Source organism: Gigantopelta aegis, chromosome 6 (genome assembly GCF_016097555.1).
Source record: "Gigantopelta aegis isolate Gae_Host chromosome 6, Gae_host_genome, whole genome shotgun sequence".
Lineage (NCBI taxonomy): Eukaryota > Metazoa > Mollusca > Gastropoda > Neomphalida > Peltospiridae > Gigantopelta > Gigantopelta aegis.
The window spans coordinates 98,913,169-98,938,714 of NC_054704.1; the positions used below are offsets into that span (position 1 = coordinate 98,913,169).

Below are 25,546 nucleotides of genomic sequence, written 5' to 3' on the forward strand. Positions count from 1 at the left end.
AATAAACCAAAGAAGAACAAACCCCACTTTTGGCTGCAGTAGTGGTGTGATCGCTTAAACTGGTAATATTGACAGAAATAGGTGGATCGATTCACAGGTGGCACACGTTTGTCTCGACAGCAATGCTTCTGTTTGTTGTATAGGCTACTTGTGTACGCACAATGTTCTGTGTTCTGATATTGAACAACCGTTTGTCAATATTTACTAAACACAAGCTGGCTCGAAGATGTTGCAAAACTATCTTGATCTTCCAACGTGGCCTGTTCAGAAGTAGTATTGATCACATGACAATGGAGTGGATATGTTATACTGACAGAGCCGTGGAGTGGATCTATTGTATATACTTCATGAAGTAGATCTTTTGTACTTTTAGTGTCATGAAGTACGTTTAGTGCCATGAAGTAGATCGTTGTAATTTTAGTGCCGTGGGTAGGTCTTTTATACTTTTAGTGCCATAAAGTAGATCTTTTGTAGTTATAGTGCCATGAAGTAGAACTGTTGTACTTTTAGTGCCATGAAGTAGATCTTTTGTACTTTTAGTGTCATGAAGTAGATCTTTTGTACTTTTAGTGTCATGAAGTAGATCTTTTGTACGTTTAATGCCGTGGAGTAGATCTTTTGTATTATTAGTGCTATAAAGTAGATCTTTTGTACTTTTAGTGCCAGGAAGTAGATCTTTTGTACTTTTAGTGCCATGAAGTAGATCTTTTGTACTTTTAGAGTCATGAAGTAGATCTTTTGTATTATTAGTGCTATAAAGTAGATCTTTTGTACTTTTAGTGCCAGGAAGTAGATCTTTTGTATTTAGTGCCATGAAGTAGATCTTTTGTACTTTTAGTGTGATGAAGTAGATTTTTTGTACTTTTAGTGCCATGAAGTAGATCTTTTGTACTTTTAGTGTGATGAAGTAGATCTTTTGTACTTTTAATGCCATAAAGTAGATCTTTTGTACTTTTTGTGCCATAAAGTAGATCTTTTGTACGTTTAGTGCCGTGGAGTAGATCTTTTTGTATTATTAGGGCTATAAAGTAGATCTTTTGTACTTTTAGTGCCATGAAGTAGAACTGTTGTACTTTTAGTGCCATGAAATAGATCTTTTGTAGTTATTGTGCCATGAAGTAGAACTGTTGTACTTTTAGTGTCATAAAGTAGATCTTTTGTACTTTTAGTGTCATAAAGTAGATCTTTTGTACGTTGAGTAGATCTTTTGTATTATTAGTGCTATAAAGTAGATCTTTTGTACTTTTAGTGCCATGAAGTAGAACTGTTGTACTTTTAGTCCCATGAAGTAGATCTTTTGTACTTTTAGTGCCATGAAGTAGATATTTTGTACTTTTAGTGCCATGAAGTAGATAAGTTGTACTTTTAGTGTCATGAAGTAGATCTTTGTACTTTTAGTGCCATAAAGTAGATCTTTTGTACGTTTAGTGCCGTGGAGTTGATATTTTGTATTATTAGTGCTATAAAGTAGATCTTTTGTACTTTTAGAGCCATGAAGTAGATCTTTTGTAGTTATAGTGTCATGAAGTAGATCTTTTATACTTTTAGTGACATGAAGTAGATCTTTGTAATTTTAGTGCCGTCGGTAGATCTTTTGTACTTTTAGTGTCATGAAGTAGATCTTTCGTACGTTTAATGCCGTGGAGTAGATCTTTTGTATTATTAGTGCTATAAAGTAGATCTTTTGTACTTTGAATGCCAGGAAGTAGATCTTTTGTACTTTTAGTGCCATGAAGTAGATCTTTTGTACTTTTAGTGTCATGAAGTAGATCGTTTGTATTGTTAGTGCTATAAAGTAGATCTTTTGTACTTTTAATGCCAGGAAGTAGATCTTTTGTATTTAGTGCCATGAAGTAGATCTTTTATACTTTTAGTGTGAAGTAGATCTTTTGTACTTTTAGTGTCATGAAGTAGATCTTTTGTACTTTTAGTGCCATAAAGTAGATCTTTTGTACTTTTATTGCCATAAAGTAGATCTTTTGTACGTTTAGTGCCGTGGAGTAGATCGTTTGTATTATTAGCGCTATAAAATAGATCTTTTGTACTTTTAGTGCCATGAAGTAGAACTGTTGTACTTTTAGTGCCATGAAGTAGATCTTTTGTAGTTATAGTGCCATGAAGTAGAACTGTTGTACTTTTAGTGTCATAAAGTAGATCTTTTGTACTTTTAATGTCATAAAGTAGATCTTTTGTATGTTGAGTAGATCTTTTGTATTATTAGTGCTATAAAGTAGATCTTTTTTACTTTTAGTGCCATGAAGTAGAACTGTTGTACTTTTAGTCCCATGAAGTAGATCTTTTGTAGTTATAGTGCCATGAAGCAGAACTGTTGTACTTTTAGTGCCTAGAAGTAGATCTTTTGTACGTTTAGTGCCATGAAGTAGATCTTTTGTACTTTTAGTGTCATGAAGTAGATCGTTTGTATTGTTTGCATCATGAGGTCGATCTTTGTACTTTTAGTGTCATGAAGTTTGTATTGTTTGCATCATGAGGTCGATCTTTGTACTTTTAGTGTCATGAAGTAGATCGTTTGTATTGTTTGCATCATGAGGTCGATCTTTGTACTTTTAGTGTTGTTAAATGGATCCTTTGTGATTGTTGGTGCAGTGGTTGTGTTGCGAATCTATTGTTAAATCTAAAACAACCGGAGACTCTCGGCAATTACTCATAGCATAACATTACAACGGCTATCAATAAGAAATGTCTTTTTCTTGTGGCAACATTTACATACTGAACATAATATGAAAACTTGTAACAGCTTTGTGCTTTGGCCAATTGCTAATATCTATGGACACTGACAATACAAAACTATCATAAATATTTAGCAAAATATGCTGAACATCAAACGAAACGAAAATAAGAGTTGATTAGTTTGTAATTAGAATAGGTTCACGTAATTACAAACTCTCAGTTCTATAAAAGGATAACTTGTAATTCTTCCTTCTAAAAAAACCTAAATTTGTTCGAATTTCTTTTGGTTTCAGTGTATTTACCTTTTTAATAATAAAACAATATCACAATCCTTAAAAGAATATTCATTAAACCAAATAAGAAACTTAAGATGTTTTTAAGATTCTGACTGAATTCGGTATGTTCTAACATCACGGTATGTCCATTTGAGAAACAAAGTTTTGTACAATTTTCTTACCCACCCGTTGGTGAGAACACCATGTGTTATTTATTACACATGCTTGTTAACACATGTAAGTGTGTTAACAATTTCAAGACATACGACTGGCTTCTCCTAGGTGATGACCAGGTCACCAATGCCATTCGTTCAATCAAAAACCATCGCGATGGAAATCGATTAGACTGTGACAAGCATGTGTATGTGACGCGTAAGTTAGCTACAAGTGTAACGGCTGTAAATAATTTTTAGTCGAAAAGGATGTTAAAATTTGCTTAAAAACAGTTTTTTTAGGATATGTAAAAAATAGAATAATACATTCGTGTCCGTTAGATACCATTTATCTCATAACTCGTTGTTTAAAAACGTATCAAACTCGTTAGATACATTTTAAAAGAACTCATTGTGAGAAATATTGTATCTAACGGCCACTCATGTATTATTCTCTGTGCATACTACTTGTAATCTGTTTATACCAAGCATATGCTGCAATGTAATCTGTTTTGTTATAACCGCTGCACGTGTAACCTTGCACAGTATGCCAAATAAGTAGTTTATGTAGTTTTCTATTCTTCAAATTCGTATAAAGTAAGATGTATTATATCTTACTATACTAGGTATGGAGCAAAAACTAAAAACAACATCGTGAATGTTAATACCTTTATTCAAGGATAATGACGGAAGACGTCATAGCATGAGGAGGGGAGGGTTGCAGAATCAAATTGCATACCCGACATTTTACATTGGTCTGCAGATGATTAGAATGCGCCATTCCCCTTGAGGTCTAAGCATGTGAAGCTTATTGCTGTAAAACGATTATGTAAACGACATTTACAAGCGAATCTATTTGTTATATGTGGTGCCCCTGACCTTAAAAGACGATCAAATACCGAACCAATTCTGCGGTGGCGATTTCTCGAATCATAGATTTTCCTTTTACTGCATCCAAAGACTGCCGACCTCCACTGCAGACTATCATCTTGTAGGCGCCTAATGGCACCAGACCTGGGTCTTGGCATGCCAAACAGTGAAATTCCTAATCAATATTTTGTGTTTTTCCTCAGTGCTATCATTATTAACTGTTCACCTGTATCAGTTTCCAGGTTACAACAAGGCGTGCGGGTCTGAGTTCTATCAAACGGACCAGCAAAACTAAACTTTAACGTTTGTTTTCTTTAAGGACGCCTCTAGAGGACATTGATTTGATTAATCATCGACTGTTGGATGTTAATCATTTTGTAAATACGACACGGAGTCTTCAGAGAAAACCTGCTACATCTTCTATTAGCAACAAAGGATCATTTATATGCACTCTACCCCAGGACTGCACATAACACGGCCAGTCGTGGGGCACTGGCAGAACAAGGAGAAACATCCAGAGACCAAGAAAGTGTTCTAAGACAAGTCTTTACGTTTTGCGTTAAACTAAATGACCACATCGGGAACCCATCGGATCTCTCATGCCCCATTAGCGTCTCTCGCTGTCGCTGAACGCAGGTCTGCATGTGTAAAACACGTGTTGCTAATCAGGGGCCTAATTCACAAAGGTTTCTTAGTCTTTGTTAGACAGCAAAGCATCCTCTTTGTAAGTCTTTTAGCACTGCACTACGAGATCTGTCTTCTATAGAGATATGGGGCCTAATTCACAAAGCTCTCTTTGGCTCTGCTAGACAACAAAGCATCCTCTTTGTAAGTCTTTTAGCACTGCACTACGAGATCTGTCTTCTATAGAGATATGGGGCCTAATTCACAAAGCTCTCTTAGGCTCTGCTAGACAACAAAGCATCCTCTTTGTAAGTCTTTTAGCATTGCACTGCGAGATCTGTCTTCTATAGAGATATGGGGCCTAATTCACAAAGCTCTCTTAGGCTCTGCTAGACAACAAAGCATCCTCTTTGTAAGTCTTTTAGCATTGCACTGCGAGATCTGTCTTCTATAGAGATATGGGGCCTAATTCACAAAGCTCTCTTAGGCTCTGCTAGACAACAAAGCATCCTCTTTGTAAGTCTTTTAGCACTGCACTGCGAGATCGCAAAGTTGCGACTAGTTTAGTGAATTAGACCACTGGTCATATGTACGCGCACGATGAACTGTGTTGGTTTGTTACAATAGTAAGGTTCTGTAGAATATAAACCATGGAACTGACCAATGTATATATTGTCCATAACAACAAAACACATTAAACCAGCATTTTATGTTCAATTTTTAATAATTGTTATTTCTTATTTGGTAGGCACCAAATAGCTAAAGGGCACGCGGGGTGTATTTGAAAGTGAGTTCGATGATGTAGGGAATGAAAATTCATTTGTTCTGAGGGTCCAAACCTGATAGGGGTGTTGAAGGCATGCTCATCCACCCCCGAGAATTATTTACATTTTAGAAGTTAAAATACGGCATTTCCATAGTGCTGAGGTGTACCTTTCCCACCTACAATGGATTCGGTCTATATCGCCTTCAAAGGATGCTAACGAAATATGCCGGTATTCACAGAGTGCTGGATTAGACAGAAGTCACCCAAACTATTGTCATTGGACGGTTTACACATAAATACAGATTACACAGATGTCGGTTTAGGCAGTTCACAATATTTCAGGTCTCTGAAAATTGCGTGAACGATAATTTCGTTTACGCGTCACTTGTTTATGTCTAGTTTTGCGTAACTCAGTTTCCGTTCGCGCATTAAATGTAGGACATAATTTTGTTTACCTAAATTATTTAAGGAATAGCCACCAATATCAAAAATATACTCATTTATAAGCCAAACTATTATATTATTCTACTTTAGTAACCATATGGCGGCCATTTTTGTTTTGCCATTTTGAAGGTAAAGGACTAAAATCCAGCTTGGGAACCAACAAATTTGGATTCAACATATCCAAATTAAGTTAAAAAGTTTGGTTCCCAACTTTTACCCCAAAATGCTTCTTAGGGTCACATTTTGAGATTTCTCGTCTAGACTAATGGTCATAACGAGTTATGCAAAACCAAAATGGGTACCTGCATTTGCTTTGGGGTAACCCTCAAATGGAGCAATCTAGTTTTCAATTTTCAAAGACCTGGTATTTGGTTTTGTAAATTGTCGTGTTGTTAAACCTGAATAATCCAGGCTATCAAAGAAAGTTTGTTTTACTGCCCACGCATGACTGGATGTAGACATCATGTGAGAATCTATACTGTTAACATTTACTCTTCTCGTAATTAGTTCTGTTAAAGAAAGACGATCCACGAATACCTGAGACTCGCATGTCTCCACGACTCATCAATAACTCGGGGTATATTAATTTTCTTATTTGCCTCGGGTGGAATGTAGCTTAGTTGGTAGAGCGAGTGCTCTATGTACCCCCAAATTCCGTTATAACCAGTGCCTCCCGATTGGTATATCAAAGATTCTTGTATATAGAGTGTACTATCGTGTTTGGTAGAACGCTCGCTCAATATACATGAACCATTGCCCCCCCCCCCCCCCCCCACACACACACACCTATGTCTCATACAGTGCCACACGACTGGTACACCAAAGGCCGTGGTTTGTATTCCCATGTCTATGATGACCTCTCTCACCGAAAAATAAGAAACAAAACCTGTTCTGTGTTTTTATAGTTTAAAACTGCTACTTTTGTCTTGCTTGATATTTAAGGTCGTCACCTAACTCAGTCGGTAGATTGCTCGCCTGAGGTGCGTAGGTTTAAGGCTCGAGTCCTCTCGGTAGACTCATTCTCTGATTGGGTTTTCTCTTTCCAACTAGTGCACCACAACTAGTATATCAGTAACCGTGGTATACCCTGTCCTGTATGTGAGAAAATGTATATAAACGATCCCTCGCTGCTAATGTTAGAGTGAAAATGGAAGAATGTTGGTGGTTTTCTCTGAAGACTACGAGTGAGAATTACCAAATATATATTTGACATCCAGTTACCGATGATTAATAACTAAATTAATGTGCTCTAGGGGTGTCGTTAAAAGAAAGAAACTTGTTTTCTGGATAATATCCTGTATTACGGTACTCTCATTCTTGTTTACTGTTCCCTCAGGTGTTATTCTAGGATAATATCCTGCATTACGGTACTCTCATTCTTGTTAACTGTTCCCTCAGGTGTTATCTTGTTTTCTGGATAATATCCTGTATTACGGTACTCTCATTCTTGTTAACTGTTCCCTCGGGTGTTATTCTAGGATAATATCCTGTATTACGGTACTCTCATTCTTGTTAATTGTTCCCTCAGGTGTTATCTTGTTTTCTGGATAATATCCTGTATTACGGTACTCTCATTCTTGTTAACTGTTCCCTCAGGTGTTATCTTGTTTTCTGGATAATATCCTGTATTACGGTACTCTCATTCTTGTCAACTGTTCCCTCAGGTGTTATTCTAGGATAATATCCTCTCATTCTTGTTAACTGTTCCCTCAGGTGTTATCTTGTTTTCTGGATAATATCCTGTATTACGGTACTCTCATTCTTGTCAACTGTTCCCTCAGGTGTTATTCTAGGATAATATCCTGTATCACGGTACTGTCATTCTTGTTAACTGTTCCCTCAGGTGTTATCTTGTTTTCTGGATAATATCCTGCATTACGGTACTCTCATTCTTGGTAATTGTTCGCTCCGGTGTTATCTTGTTTTCTGGATAATATCCTGCATTACGGTACTCTCATTCTTGGTAACTGTTCGCTCCGGTGTTATCTTGTTTTCTGGATAATATCCTGCATTACGGTACTCTCATTCTTGGTAACTGTTCCCTCAGGTGTTAACTTGTTTTCTGCATAATATCATGGATTACGGTACTCTCATTCTTGGTAACTGTTCCCTCAGGTGTTATCTTGTTTTCTGCATAATATCATGCATTACGGTACTCTCATTCTTGGTAACTGTTCCCTCAGGTGTTATCTTGTTTTCTGCATATTACCAAGCATTACGGTACTCTCATTCTTGGTAACTGTTCCCTCAGGTGTTATCTTGTTTTCTGGATAATATCCTGCGTCAAGGTACTCTCATTCTTGGTAACTGTTCCCTCAGGTGTTATCTTGTTTTCTGGATAATATCCTGCGTCACAGTACTCTCATTCTTGTTAACTGTTCCCTCAGGTGTTATTCTAGGATAATATCCTGTATTACGGTACTCTCATTCTTGTTAACTGTTCCCTCAGGTGTTATCTTGTTTTCTGGATAATATCCTGTATTACGGTACTCTCATTCTTGTCAACTGTTCCCTCAGGTGTTATTCTAGGATAATATCCTGTATTACGGTACTGTCATTCTTGTTAACTGTTCCCTCAGGTGTTATCTTGTTTTCTGGATAATATCCTGCATTACGGTACTCTCATTCTTGGTAATTGTTCGCTCCGGTGTTATCTTGTTTTCTGGATAATATCCTGCATTACGGTACTCTCATTCTTGGTAACTGTTCGCTCCGGTGTTATCTTGTTTTCTGGATAATATCCTGCATTACGGTACTCTCATTCTTGGTAACTGTTCCCTCAGGTGTTAACTTGTTTTCTGCATAATATCATGGATTACGGTACTCTCATTCTTGGTAACTGTTCCCTCAGGTGTTATCTTGTTTTCTGCATATTACCAAGCATTACGGTACTCTCATTCTTGGTAACTGTTCCCTCAGGTGTTATCTTGTTTTCTGGATAATATCCTGCGTCACGGTACTCTCATTCTTGGTAACTGTTCCCTCAGGTGTTATCTTGTTTTCTGGATAATATCCTGCGTCACAGTACTCTCATTCTTGTTAACTGTTCCCTCAGGTGTTATTCTAGGATAATATCCTGTATTACGGTACTCTCATTCTTGTTAACTGTTCCCTCAGGTGTTATCTTGTTTTCTGGATAATATCCTGTATTACGGTACTCTCCTTCTTGTTAAGTGTTCCCTCGGTTGTGTTATCTTGTTTTCTGGATAATATCCTGCATTACGGTACTCTCATTCTTGTTAATTGTTCCCTCAGGTGTTAGTTATTTTAGGCCAGCAACGGCCATAATCTAATAACGATTTCTATATAACAGTATACCTATATTTAGATATAAAAATAATGACACGTCAAACCGGCCTCGGTAATGTAGTGGTTAAGTCATCGGACTTATTAAAGGCTGGTAGGTTCTGGGTTCGCCTCCTGGTACTGGCTCGCAGCCAGAGCAAGTTTAACGACTCAGTGGGTAGGTATAAAACCACTACACTGACTTTCTCAGTAACCACTGACGACTAACCCACTGTTCTGGATAGACAGTCCGGATACCTGAGCTGTGTGCCAGGACAACGTGCTTAAACCTTAGTTTGATAAAAGAACGAAAATAACTATACATAAAATGTGAAGGCAAAAACGTAATAGTGTTTATTATAATACGTTACACACTGATTATGCCTTAGACGACTCTTGGGAACGTAACTTAATACCTTGACTGAATAACTAATTTCAACCGTTATCTATTTTTGAACCATTCATGTTAACGGGCAGACATAGAATGTAATGAAGAGACATTAAATGGTTCATAAAGCCGTTCTTAATAGCCAACTTAAGCAATTAATTACCGGTATTACCATAACAGCATAGAGTATTACCATGACCGCGTAGATCATCCAAATGATGATGTTGGCGGTTCTGAAAATAATACTGTCATATGCGCAGCTGGCTAAATTTCAAGAATAAAACTGTCATCGTGACCAAGGCCGTACCGCTGTACAATGTAGAGTACTGATCAAAACAGTAATGAAACGAAAGAATAATTGTTAACATTTCATTTTCAAACTACAGCTATTCGTGTCTAATACTAGTGTAAGACAATAAATAAACCGGGAGCCCAGAGAGGTTTAATTAGCATTGCGAGTACAAAAGGTCTGAGGCCTGGAATATGTAGGTGTGGGCTGTGGGACCCCCAAACGGCCATTCTTAAGTGTCATCTCCTGTACCAATCCGAGGGGCCGCCCCTCAAAATACCCCAAATTTTAAGTTTAATTAGCATGGTTGAGTACACCAATCAAACCTACACCAAAATGTTCTCTGTCGATGTACTAATTAAGATCCACCATTCTTAAGTGTCAGCTCCTGTACTTAGTCCACTTAAGAACGCCCCTAATTAGCACTAATTAGAAGTTTAATTAGCATGGTTGAGGACATCAACGAAACTGATGCCAAAATATTCTTTAGGGTACCCTGACTAAGGATCAATGATTCTTAAGTGTCAAAACCTGTACCGAATCCACTTAAGAACGGGTCAAAGGTCACAATCCACCCAATTTCAGGTTAATTAGCACGATCGAGTACATCAACGAAACTAACGTTAAAATGTTCTCTGTTGATGTACAAATTAAGATCCTCCACCATTCTTAAGTGTAAACTCCCGTACTTAATCCACTTAAGACTGCCACTAATTAGCACTAATTAGAAGATTAATTAGCATGACTGAGTACATCAACGAAACTGATGCCAAAATATTCCTTAGGGTAACCCCACTAAGGATCAATGATTCTTAAATATCAACCCCTGTACTGAATTCACTTAAGGTCAAAGGTAACAATTTGCCCAATATCAGGTTTATTAGCATTCACGAGTACATCAAAACATTAATATGTTCTCTGTTGGTATGGTAAACAAGATCCGTCATTCTTAATGTCAACTCCAGTAGTTAGTCCACTTTAAATGCAATGAGCGTGAAATGAAAATGTATGATTAATATAACTAAATAGTTTTCTATTTGATTGTAATATTATATGAATATGATAATATGACTATTTCCACATTTGAACAATGAAAGATTACATTTAGTTGATCTTCTCATTGCCTTTAATTCTCAGTGTGAGTGTTATAGCAGTGATACTTTTTGTATGAACTGTTGTAATAATTATACGTACTTGTTCCATTGTTTTCACCAGTGTCTGGTGAAATTCTGAGTGTACTATTAGTTGAACAGTGAAAACCTGGTATACCAAACTTAAGATACAAGCTAGTTCACAGGGTCCATAGGTGATGGTTCTGGGTGATGTAATGGCCACTCATTTGAATAATCAATTTTGGAGAATTCTGTCCAAGCTGCAAGCCACACGATATACTTTCGTTTCTGTGCCAAAACACATGAAATAAAAATGGATTTCTCCAAAATCACAGCATGAATAAAGAATGTGAGTATATGATTATACTAAATGCAGTCGAAGTCCACGACTAGGTCAAAACGAAAAGTGTGTCCCTAAATCTAAACTAAGTTATTGATGTGATCAAAATTCAACTCAAGGTTCATTTTTCTGATTAGTCACCAGACAGAAAGAAAATTATTGATCAAAACAGAACTTAAGTTCCAGTCTGGTTCCATTTCATTGCCTGCCTGAACAACTTTCACCTTCCTTAATCTTCATCCTCAAAAAGGACTACCTCATCATCAGATGATACTGTCATGTCATCCTCTTCGATGCTCTCATCATCATCGATCCCATTTTCATCTGGAATGAGGGTTTCTGGCAGTTGTATCAGTGAGATCGGCATTCACCCACATTTGTGAAACAAAGGATGCATGTTTGATATGCATGGTTAGCTCTGCTTCACATGGTGGAATGGCACTTGCAATTATGGCCTTCAGCTTCTCCAACGGATTTTTTGTTGTTGACTTTGGTCCATAACCCTTTCAAATATCTTGTATTGAAAGGTATTGAGTGTTGTCTTGCTTGTATCCTTTGTTCCATAGATGCTAGCGGTAAATGTTTGCAGGGTATTTTGTATGATATGCCTGAGTTCTGCATCAATCGCCATATCTTCAAATGCTTTTTGTACCTCGATATTCTTTTCCAGCTTAGCAGATGGTCTCAACTTTCCCTTGCGAACAAATGATCCTGTCTAGTCACTGCTGGTGAATGCATGGAATCCTGGTAGTGCTGCACATATCTGAGGGTCAAGTATCTGGTAAATAGCGATTATATTGGTATATCTGTGGTTGTTTTTGGCAGCTGTACCAACATCAATACACAGTGGCGACTCAAACTTTCTGCAGTCATACAGCATGAGTCTTGTGAGTGTCATCAACTGCTTTTGCATGAAGGCATATCTTGGTATCCGCCTCCTTGTGGTTATGTCTAAGGTCAACGACCACTTCCCACTTGAGAACTCCATTTACAACTTTGCCAGGAACTGTGGTAGTTGGGTTTTGAATGATCTCGATTTCAAGGCATCACTATTGACCTGTGGTCTCCTTTGTCAGGTCCTGTTATCAAAAACTCCCTGTTATTTGCTCAACATAAGCACAGGGAAGGCTGCCAGTGACAAGATTCGGGAAAGTCTGCTCAGCGTTCCAGAAAATGGACAGTCACACCACCGAGAATTCCTACAGTCCTGCATTAGTGATCTCAACAGATTTGAAGAGAAGATAAAGTCCTTTACAAATGATTGTGTGAAGAATCAAAGAGCTAAAAACCACAGAATAGCTGAACTTAAGAGTACAAGATATCTTATGGTTCACCTGGTGTTACTAGCAACCAAACGGAATCTGGACTTGCCATTCATATTTGAATATTCACTCACACCTGTACCATTGTCAATGTGCAGCACAGATGGAAAAATGGCAAAAACCGAAAAAAGCGCTCCCTTCCATTTATTGGAATCAGAGTTGAAAGACGGAAAAGGCCACCCCGAATTCACACATGTATGCACTGTAGATGGCCAATTTCTTCTTCATACATTACCTCACTGTCTACCGTCAACTTACGGAGGACTTGCAAGAAACATTCTGATTCAAACAATGGCATTGTCTATCATTCAAATTCACCTCGTCTTTGACAATTACCCACAGCCATCTTTGAAAGATATGGAGTGAGGCAGAAGAGGAGCAGATAACAGAGTTTTTGATCATTCAAAACCCAACTTTCACAGTTCCTGGCAAGGGAGTGGCAGGACCAGCAATATGCACAGATAATTGTAAGCCGCCAGCTCTAACTTGATATTCCAGGGGAATGCCATCATTTCAAAGTTGTAGATGGAGTTCCTCAGGTGTGATGTGGTCGATGACCTTAGAACGAGGAGGTGGATACCAAGCAGTTGATGACACTCATAAGACTGGGGTAAAAGGAGACATAGTCATCCGTGCGTCAGGTACTGACAAAGCAGTCACCATGTTGTATCACTGCAGAACGTTTGAGTTTGATACTTGGCCCTCAGATATGTGCAGCACTACCAGGATTCCATGCATTCACAGGTAGTGATTACACTAGATCATTTGTTTGCAAGGGAAAGTTGAGACCATCTGCTAATCTGGAAAATAATACAAAGGTACAAAAATCATTTGAAGATATGGCGATTGAAGCAGTCATATCACACAAAATACCCTGCAAACATTTACCGCTAGCATCTATGAAGCAAAGGATACAAGCAAGACAACACTCAATACCTTTCGATACAAGATATTTGAAAAGGGTTATGGACCAAAGTCAACGACAAAGAATCCGTTGGAGAAGATGAAGGGCATAAATGCTAGTGGCATTCCACCATGTGAGGCAGAGCTAAACATTCATATGAAACATGCATCCTTTGTTGCACAAATGTGGGTGAATGCCGATCTCACTGATATTCAACAACATCCAACTGCATCAAATGGTTGGAATTTTTACAATGGATATTATCAACCAGTATTCCATGAAGAAACACAACTGCCAGAAACCCTCATCCAGATGAAAACGGGATCGTCGGTGATGAGAGCATTGAAGAGGAAGACATGACAGTATCATCAGAAGATGAGGCAGTCCTTTCTGAGGATGACGATTAAGGAAGGTGAAAGTTGTTTAGGCAGGCAATGAAATGGAACCAGACTGGAACTCAAGTTCTGTTTTGATCAATAATTTTCTTTCTGTCTGGTGACTAATAAAAAAAATGAACCTTGAGTTGAATTTTGATCACATTAATAACTTAGTTTAGATTTAGGGACGCACTTTTTGTTTTGATCTAGTCCTGGAGTTCGACTGCATTTATAGTAATCACATACTCACATTCTTTATTCATGCTGTAGTTTTGGAGAAATCCCATTTTTATGTCATGTGTTATGGCGTGGAATCGAAAGTATATCATGTGGCTCGCAACTTGGACAGAATTCATCAAAATGTATTATTCAAATGAGTGGCCATTACATCGCCCGGAGTCATCACCTATGGACCCTGTGAACTAGCTTATATCTTAAGTTTGGTATACCAGACATTTCATTGTTAACTAATAGTACATTCAGAATTTCACCAGACACTGGTGAAAACAATGGATCAACGTATCTATAACTATTACAACAGTTACTCTCGTTCATGCAAAAAGTATCACTGCTATAACACTCACGTTGAGAATTAAAGGCAATGAGTAGATCAAGTAAATGTAATCTTTCATTGTTCAAATGTGGAAATAGTAATATCATCATATTCATATAATATTACAATCAAATAGAAAACTATTTAGTTATATTAATCATACATTTTCATTTCACACTCATTGCATTTAAAGTGGACTAACTACAGGAGTTGACATTAAGAATGACGGATCTTGTTTATCATACCAACAGAGAACATATTAATGTTTTGATGTACTCGTGAATGCTAATAAACCTAATATTGGGCAAATTGTTACCTTTGACCTTAAGTGAATTCAGTACAGGGGTTGATATTTAAAAATCATTGATCCTTAGTGGGGGTACCCTAAGGAATATTTTTGCATCAGTTTCGTTGATGTACTCAGTCATGCTAATTAATCTTCTAATTAGCGCTAATTAGTGACAGTCTTAAGTGGATTAAGTACAGGAGTTGACACTTAAGAATGGTGGAGGATCTTAATTTGTACATCAACAGAGAACATTTTAACGTTAGTTTCGTTGATGTACTCGATAGTGCTAATTAAACCTGAAATTGGATGGATTTTGACCTTTGATCCGTTCTTAAGTGGATTCAGTACAGGTTTTGACACTTAAGAATCACTGATCTTTAGTCAGGGTACCCTATAGAATATTTTGGCATCAGTTTCGTTGATGTACTCAACCATGCTAATTAAACTTCTAATTAATGCTAATTATGGACGTTCTTAAGTGGACTAAGTACAGGAGATGACACTTAAGGATGGTAGATCTTAATTAGTACATCAACAGAGAAAATTTTAACGTTAGTTTCGTTGATGTACTCGTTGTGCTAATGAACCTGAAATTGGGTGGATTGTGACCTTTGACCCGTTCTTAAGTGGATTCGGTACAGGTTTTGACACTTAAGAATCACTGATCCTTAGTCAGGGTACCCTAAAGAATATTTTGGCATCAGTTTCATTGATGTACTCAACCATGCTAATTAAACTTCTAATTAGTGCTAATTAGGGGCGTTCTTAAGTGGACTAAGTACAAGAGCTGACACTTAAGAATCGTAGATCTTAATTAGTACATCAGCAGAGAACATTTTGGTGTTGGTTTGATTGGTGTACTCAACCATGCTAATTAAACTTAAAATTTGGGGTATTTTGAGGGGCGGCCCCTCGGATTGGTACAGGAGATGACACTTAAGAATGGCCGTTTGGGGGTCCCACAGCCCACACCTACATATTCCAGGCATCAGACCTTTTGTACTCGCAATGCTAATTAAACCTCTCTGGGCTCCCGGACTAAAACTGTTACGAAGGAGTTGGCCAAATAGAAAGTTGCGTCGTAATTTCCCCCACTCTCAGCTTACGACAGGTGCGCTCAGATTAACAACTAATCGGAAGCAGGAGTTGTATACGACGAGAATCGAGTTGTAAGAGTTCACTGATTAGCAACTGGACAGTCGTAGAAGTCGAGAGATCGGCGAGTTGGCCAACTCCATCGTGACAGCTGGTAGTGAGACCTAGCATAACATATATTTGGTCGATAGAGAGAAAGAGGGGAAACCCACTGCCTCTATATAGGCTACTCTTATTGATAAAGAATCGAGTGATATTTTATATGTACTTTCCCATAGACAGAACGGCGCATACCACGGCTTGTGATGTTCCAATCGTTGGGCATTGGTTGGACACAGTAATAATACCAGGTGTTCGCAAAACGCTGTGCGTATACTGCTTCACCTGTGGTGTCTGTGGTTTAAACAAAATGGACATGGTATAACAAAGAATGTAGACACACATCGGAAAGTACATATAATATATATATATATATTCTATAATATGTCTTGGTAATACAGCTCATCAAGCTTATTATCACCTCGCTCCTGTAGTGTGGGTTTAAGTTTGAAATAATCCCCTCGTCTATTGGCTGATTTTTTTATTTATTTGATGTTGAAGCTAGGAAGATCATGGTTATATGTTTTCAGTCCAGTGATTCTGGGGTGGGTAGGGTTATATCGTGTTGCATATGTCAGGTTTATTGTTGGATACCGTTCAAATGGATTTTTTGTTTCATTGGATGCCATGACCTTGACGACCTGGTCATCATCTAGGAGCAGCCAGTCGTATGTATTTAAATTGTTGTGTTAACAATCTATTAACAGTGTGTGTTATAAAAAATAACGAATGATGTTCTCACCGACAGGTTTGTAAGAAATTGATTTAAGTATCATTTCATTTGTGCTCGGTTCGTTGTATCCAAACTATTTATACTAAAAATCACAATTTCGAACAAGATATTATTTGGTTCGTTTTAAACGTTAATGCGTTATTCACAGTTCGTTCTATGAATTAAATTTTTACTGATAATATTTAGCACTCAAAAAAATCGTTCTATTTTAATTTTAATATTTTAATGGTTTATTTAACAACGCATTCAACACATTTTATTTACGGTTATATGGCGTCGGACATATGGTTAAGGACCACACAGATATTGAGGGAAGAAACCCGCTGTCGCCACTTCATGGGCTACTGTTTTCGATTAGCAGCAAGGGATCTTTTATATGCACCATCCCATAAACAGGATAGCACATACCACGGCCTTTGATGTACCAGTCGTGGTGCATTGGCTGGAAACCAGTTCGTTTTATGCAGTAGCTTGTTCTAAGCATGTTCGTTCTAAGTTTATTTTAACATATTGACTATTGTCCAACTGAAGTTAAACCATAATGTACTCAACACGTAATTTAGCTGTCTGGCCGTCTTCCCAGAATAGAAAGTAATAGTTAAATGAGTTGGCTGTAGAGAGAAAACTCGTCCCTTCGGCAAACGAACTTTAACTTTGAACAATTGTTTATTAAATTCCCATTACGAATTGCGTGCAGTATAGTATTTAATTCTCACAAATATCACAACATGTATTTGTTTGGAGGTTTTCTTCTTTGTGATGAATGTTATTTAATCTTATAGAACTAATTAACATTATATTATGTAGTTTAGTGAATTAATTCATCGAATTAATACTTGTTTTAATGTAATTATTAGTTACATAATTAAATAATATTTACATTTTCTCGAATTCTTTGTTAACATTGAGAATTTACAACTCATCGCATATACTGAGACACAAAAGTTAAGCAATTTGATAAATAACACAAACAAGTTTAGCTGCTTGGTACTACAGCATTGTATTTTAAAGTAAGCTACATTCAACGACAACAAAAAAACCCACAGTAGATATTAAAACTCGGAATTTCCAGTTCACACTTATGCATCGCATTCTGACAACGAATACTTACCTACAGAAATATGGTATACAAAGTGACAACTTATGTACTTTTTGCAGTGAAGAAGCTGAATCATTAGAACATTTATTTTTTCATTGCTCTCTTTCTCTAACTACTACTCTCTACTACAAATATTACGAATGAATGAATGAATGAACGAATGTTTAACGACATCCCAGCACGAAAAATACATCGTTTATTGGGTGTGAAACTAAATGCAAACGTTAAGTGATTATCATCATCAATATAAAACTTCAAAAGTGAAATTAAAACAGTGTAAAGAGCTGTGCAAACATATAAATATCACAGGTAGGTAAATTTAAAATCTGACAGACTTTAGGACCAGAAACACATTGTGTACACTGACACTGATATTCAAAACAAGAACATGTATTTAATGTGCAATCTAAGTCGTTGAAAAGGGTTTTTTAGTGGAAAACATTTTACAATAATAGCAAACTCGGGACTGTCGTTTTAAATTAAAGTTTGTTTAACGACATTACTAGAGCACATTGAGGTATTCATCATCGGCTATTGGATTCCAAACATTAGGAAATTTTTGGACATAGAGACGAAACCCACTACATTTTTCCAAGGTATATTTTACATGCACCATCTCACAGATAGCACAGCACACACCACGGCCTTTGATATACCAGTCGTGGTGCACTGGCTGTAACGAGAAAGAGCCCAATGGTCCCACTGACGGGGATCGATCTCAGACCGACCGCGCATCAGGCAGGCACTCTACATCTAGGCTACGTCCCGCCCCATCTCTTTAAGATGCACAACACGGGACGATCCACTTTCGCGGCTTGACATTAAGAAATAAATGTCTCGTCTGTCAAACTTGCAGTGTTAAACAATTCGATTCGGTTGCTGCTTCCATGCCGAGCTGTCACTTCTGCCGACAGAAATTACTCAAGGCGACTTAAACAATCCAGTTTCTTCGTTATGCAAAGCCGCAGTTGGTTTTCAACAAACTAAGTTAATCAAATCCTATGGAGGTACGCAACTGTCTCTTCACCTGACAACGTGTTTATATAATGGCGGTAATACAAGATTTAGAGCACGGGTATTTAAAACGTCTTCAAAAACTACTTAACATTTTATTTGACAGGTTTCGGCTGAAAAAACCAAGATTAAAGACATTTAAAAAAAAAGATCGATCATTATGTTGAAATAATTGTATAGAAATGTCAAATATTTGCCCAATATGGAATTCAAGGAACCTTTTTCTGTCTGATTGTCTGTCTGTCTTTATGTTTCTCTCTTCCCTGTCTGTCTGTCTTTCTTTCTTTCTTTCTTTCTTTCTCCTCTCTTTCTCTCTATTTTCCTTTCTCTCATTCTCTCTCTCTCTCTCTTTCTCTCTTCTCTCTCTCTCTCTCTCTCTCTCTCTCTCTCTCTCTCTCTCTCTCTCTCTCTCTCTCTCTCTCTCTCTCTCTCTCTCTTTTGTTCCGTCAGTCTCTGTAAAGGCATTCTTGTTCCCGCCAGTGCTCCACAACTGGTGTAACAAAGGCCGTGGTATGTACTATCCTGTCTGTGGGATGGTGCATATAAAATATTCCTTGCTGTTAATCGAAAAAAGTAGCCCATGAAGTGGCTACAGCGAGTTTCCTCTCTCAATATCTGTGTGGTCCGACGCCATATAACCGTAAATAAAATGTGTTGAGTGCGTCGTTAAGTAAAACATTTCCATCTTCCTGTAAAGGCGACGCCACACAATGCGAGCTCTTCGTATTACAAGTATTACTGTTCGATCGATTATTCTCATACGATACACTCGTATTGTGTGGCTTCGCCTTAATTCTCTAGTTCAGTCGGTACAACATTCGTCTGCGATGCCTGGATCGTATAATCTAACTAATTAACTGTCCTCCGTAACAACCACTGCCCCACAACTTGTACACCAAACACCGTGGTATGTGCTCTTCTGTATGGCAGTAAGTGCATATAAAAATAATGTGTTGCGGGTTTCCTTTGAATACAATGTTTCAGAATTATCAAATGTTTTTCATTCCAGTGTTTTTTTCACTTGTAATAATAAGAATATTTTACTGATCAGTTCCTATTTTCCTGGATATTATATAATAAATTATATGGTTTTCTGTCTGTCTGCATGTCTGTCTCTGTCTGTCTGTCTGTCTGTCTATCTAAGTGTTCAAAACAATTTAATTCTGCGAAGGGATTTCCTGGTGGGATGTATCATTGATACGAACCGAGACACTTTGAGCCATTTTCTCAGTGTAGGTTTGTTTCGGAAATGATGGCATGGAAGAGAAAAGTAATCAAATTATTACTTTACATGTAGTAGGGCTTACGGGTGTTTAAAGCTACAGTTTCTAATATATTGATAATATTTCATCATATAAAATAGATCATAAACCTTTGTTTTCCTCCCGTGACGCGCCATGATTTGATTTCCTTTAGATCTTATTTTACAATCTAGGTCACGTTCAAACGTATTGTTGGTGAAATAGATAACGTCTGGCGCAGTGCTATAATGGAATGTGACTGCCGAGTTTCTATGTAAGAGATTACATGTATGTCTATCGCGCGAAGAAAACTTGTGCAATAAAGTTCTGAAGATGCCTTTTACATCTAATTGCCAAGACACATTGGAAAATCCTTTATTCGCAGATATGTATGTGAGTGCGCATACATACACACACATATACACAGACAAACACACAAAGACACACACACACACACAAATATATACACAGACATACACACCAAACACACACACACACACATACGCACACACACACAAACACACACCAAACACACACACACACACACACACACACATATACACAGACACACACACCAAACACACGCACACACAAACATATACACATACACAAACACAAACACACACATACATACGCACACACAGATACACACAACAAACACATGCACAGACAAACACAAGCATATGTACACACACCAAACATACACACACACACACACACACACAAACACAAACACAAACACACACATACATACACACACACGCACGCACACAAACATATACACAGACACATACACACAAACATACACACACATACACACTCACCAAACACGCACACACACACACACACACACAGACAGACACACACACACACACACAGACAGACACACACACACACACACACACACTTTGGGGAAGTTCGCATGGTGTTGAACCAATATGTGATGGAACTACAACTCTCACAAGTTCATAAGCAGGTCTACTAGTTTAATACGTACCGTATTAATGTTAAACACGGTGGTCATATTTCACTATTTTTAATAAACTATATTTGTCATTTTTCAGGTACAGATGATGGGCAGGCCCTAACAACAGTAGGATGCTGAAACCGACAATAAGGTTCGTACGCGTAGTCTCCATTACGATCTGTCCTTCTGTCTTCCTTTTCTTCTTTCTCTCTCGCACATTCACACATGCAACACGTACGCATACACGCACTCAAGAAACGAGTATGATGGATTTGGAAACGCTAATAGTGTTTCTACCTATTAAGTTAGCGCATTGAACGCGTGGAAATTGAACTTTAGTGCGGTATATAGCCTATTTCTCAAATAGTATCTGTATATGTACACGCTACACGTAGACTTGAAAACGAACAATATTTTAAAGTGCAAAATACTCCATCACTACCTTGTTGTATGTAGCCATATAAATTGGTGTTGAACAAAAACATTAATATGACTATAAAGACCGTACGCTGCAACTGGTGTATTACATATTATGAAATGTATTCACCACTCTCCACATTTTATACACATCAGTCTATGTTGGTTTAAATTAACTAATGCAAAAACAAACTTAATTTATTTTTTTTTTTTAAATATCATGAGTGGTTAATTATTATAGTATTCTATGACATGAACCATTTGACTGGTTTCAGTCCTAAGCTACACGATCACATTCATTTAACGTCAGAGGAAACATCGTTTGGAATCTTGAACAAGACTCCCGCGTGTCAGATCCATTTCCAATAGAGAGCGTTTTTTATGACTGTCTGTGGCAAGACAGGGACGAGTTATTGGGGCTTTTCATTGACTGCGAAGATCTTGAGACTCATATATTTTTACACCAACTTTTGAGATAACGCTGATATCCACATTTGTTGCAGGTCAGTTTAGAAACATCTGATCAATTACTTCGTGGTGGTAACCTAGGCGTCAAAGCAAAATCTTCACTGAAATTAATATTACCGATATAGATTTTGTATTCTTTAAAAAAAAAAAATTTTAAGTTTAAAAAAAGTTTGTTTATTTGTTGTTATTGTTGTTGTTGTTAAATGAATTTATTTATCCCCAGATCATTTGGCAATGCCACGGTTGGGATGTCTTGATTGTGTTAAAAACGTAATAAGAATGATGTAACAGTATTTAATAATTTTGTTATAGTTAACATAACACGCATGTTAAATGTCCAAGTACACCCTGATCTATGGGATATTAGAAGTAAGGATACAAGTAGAAAGTAATAATGAATATCAATAAGATATGCTGTAATATTTTCAAAACAGAAACTCCAAATACAAGACCTTTACCTATGACATATATGACGGTTTAGTTGAAAAAGACGTTTAAATTTGTTTTAAACGTATGTTTTGATGATATGTAAGGGACAGAATACTACACTCGTGTCTGTAAGTTACCATTCGTCTTACAACTCGTTGCTCAACAACGTATCACAACTCCTGTTCTCTCCTTACATACGTTTTAAAATAGCTTGTAAGATACATCGTCTCAGACTATCAAGTGTCACGACGGAGTTGATCACCTCAAGGTGTGTTGTATTTTCCCCACTCCTAACATACGACGAATGCGCTCAGATTAACAACTAATCGATCATAAAAGTTGTATACGACGAGACTCGAGTTGTGAGAGCGCTTAAACAAGCAGCTGGACAGTCGTAGAAGTGAGAACAGAAAGTTGGTTAACTCGAGGTGACAGCTAGTTGTCTGAGGCTAGCACGAGTGACACCTGTGTAGTATAGTTGGTTAACTCGAGGTGACAGCTAGTTGTCTGACGCTAGCATGAGTGGCACCTGTGTAGTATAGTTGGTTAACTCGAGGTGACAGCTAGTTGTCTGACGCTAGCATGAGTGGCACGTATGTAGTATAGTTGGTTCACTCGAGGTGACAGCTAGTTGTCTGAGGCTAGCATGAGTGGCACGTATGTAGTATAGTTGGTTAACTCGAGGTGACAGCTAGTTGTCTGAGGCTAGCATGAGTGGCACCTGTGTAGTATAGTTGGTTAACTCGAGGTGACAGCTAGTTGTCTGAGGCTAGCATGAGTGGCACCTGTGTAGTATAGTTGGTTAACTCGAGGTGACAGCTAGTTGTCTGAGGCTAGCATGAGTGGCACCTGTGTAGTATAGTTGGTTAACTCGAGGTGACAGCTAGTTGTCTGAGGCTAGCATGAGAGGCACCTGTGTAGTATAGTTGGTTAACTCGAGGTGACAGCTAGTTGTCTGAGGCTAGCATGAGTGGCACCTGTGTAGTATAGTTGGTTAACTCGAGGTGACAGCTAGTTGTCTGAGGCTAGCATGAGTGGCACCTGTGTAGTATAGTTGGTTAACTCGAGGTGACAGCTAGTTGTCTGAGGCTAGCATGAGAGGCACCTGTGTAGTATAGTTGGTTAACTCGAGGTGTCAGCTAGTTGTCTGAGGCTAGCATGAGAGGCACCTGTGTAGTATAGTTGGTTAACTCCAGGTGACAGCTAGTTGTCTGAGGCTAGCAGGAGTGGCACCTGTGTAGTATAGTTGGTTAACTCGAGGTGACAGCTAGTTGTCTGAGACTAGCATGAGTGGCACCTGTGTAGTATAGTTGGTTAATTCGAGGTGACAGCTAGCTGTCTGAGGCTAGCATGAGTGGCACCTGTGTAGTATAGTTGGTTAACTCCAGGTGACAGCTAGTTGTCTGAGGCTAGCAGGAGTGGCACCTGTGTAGTATAGTTGGTTAATTCGAGGTGACAGCTAGTTGTCTGAGGCTAGCATGAGTGGCACTTGTGTAGTATTCTTTACACACCGATCTTGTCAGTTTTACCGACTCCTAATAATTGCACATAGAAGTCTGACGTCACATAGCTGTATGCAAAATGTTTCTAAACACCGTTTATTCTGAATCATATGAATTATATAAAAAAAAAAGTCCCTAATGTCATAAAACATTTTCAAATGGATTGCATTTCAAATAAGTCGACATTGTGAACGCTAGCCATCTTGAGCGCCAATTTGAATATTTTAAGTTCTATTTAAATCAAAAATTCTTTGGTGGATATGTTTCGTGTGTGTTGCGTGCGCGCGCGCGCGCGCGCGCGTGTGTGTGTGTGTGTGTGTGTGTGTGTGTGTGTGTGTGTGTGTTTAATTATGGTAATGGTAATATGAAATATTCTGAAATGCAAAACACTACAATGCATTATAAAATGGCATGCGTACGTTGGTACCTGAGACAAAGAGGAGTGCTACCCGTGTCCAAATCCTCTATGACGCGGCCATTACTTAATATGGCGTTCGTCGAGCGAGTACGCAGTCTAGACATGTGTCAATGAAATGGAAATTAATTGAAAGAAAACACCGATCATCTTCGCCATCATTGTAGTTTTGACGTCAGTGAAGTCATAATGACTTATGCTATTTTCATTTTTCAAGCGAAGATCTTTTTTAATGAATAAAAACAGAAATAATATATCACATACTCATTAGACGTAATATGATTTCAGTCTTGAAATGTTTGCTATTTTTGTCAATTTTTATACCAATTTGAACACTAACAAATATCAGTGACATAAAAATCAAGAGGAAAAAGAAATTGTGATTTTATAATTGGTCACGACGGATTTTATAATCATATACTTATTATTTGTAGTTGACGTGAGATTTTGACATGCACACACCAACACACACACGCACGCACACACACACACTCATACATATATCTTTTTACGCTAGGTAAATAATCTGTTCCAATACATACATGGCGAACAAAGAATTACCTAGCACGTTGAGAGTGGTTTCATTACATGGAGACAACATATCGGACTTGAGTCTGGATACAAACATGCCGTAGATTCTAAAATTATTTTTGTTATTAATTCCATTTTATCCATAAGATTATTGACATTAAACTGTAAACACGCGTGTCATTTGTCTACTTAATGGGGTATTTGTTTAATTTCAAAATAATTTAAGACTACAGTGACTGTTCGTTTCGGGGATTATGCGGATATTTATATTTAAAAAATCCACTTTTTAGAACATTTGATGAGGTAATGTAATCTTTTCTTTCGACAAAGTGTATAACAACCAGGAGCAAAACTGTCTGCCTGTCTATCTATTTACATAATATTTATCTTTCTGACTGACTAGTGTTAAGCTATTATCGAACATGGTGCATGGATGAAGTTTATGAATATATGAAATTCAGATTATTATACAAAGTAATTACACACTCGAATATAGTGTAATAAATAGTGTATGTCACAATTAACAATAATGTCACAGAGGACCGTTATTAGATTGATTTGCAATTTTTATATGTAAAGATTCTAATCAAATATTTCTGAATGTTTTATATTTCAAAGACTGAATACATGTTTTAAAAATAAGCCCTAATAATAACGACATAGGCCGAGGTCAACCAGACCGAGCAGAAAAACGTTCGCTAGACTAGTTTATTATGCGCTTCACTGTAAAGCAAATGGCCACTTGGGGAACCAATCACCTACAATATGTCAGCCAACTAGTAACATTTGAATATTTGAAGTTATTGCAAAGCAAGTCAGGCATAAACCTTACTGTTGCCTGGTTGGGAGGGGGGG

General features: G+C 37.6%; 1 protein-coding gene across 2 annotated transcripts in view; it reads left to right on the forward strand.

The window, feature by feature from the left end:
• The window catches only part of LOC121373885, a 49,285-nt gene that overhangs the window by 21,837 nt on the left and 1,902 nt on the right, over positions 1-25,546 (forward strand). The window contains exons 1-2 of one of the 2 annotated variants that reach the window (XM_041500682.1): positions 360-429; positions 21,027-21,080. The gene's annotated coding sequence lies outside the window, so the exon portion shown is untranslated. Of the gene's footprint in view, positions 1-359; positions 430-21,026; positions 21,081-25,546 lie in introns of those variants that run through there. The other variant, XM_041500681.1, reaches the window with a different exon arrangement.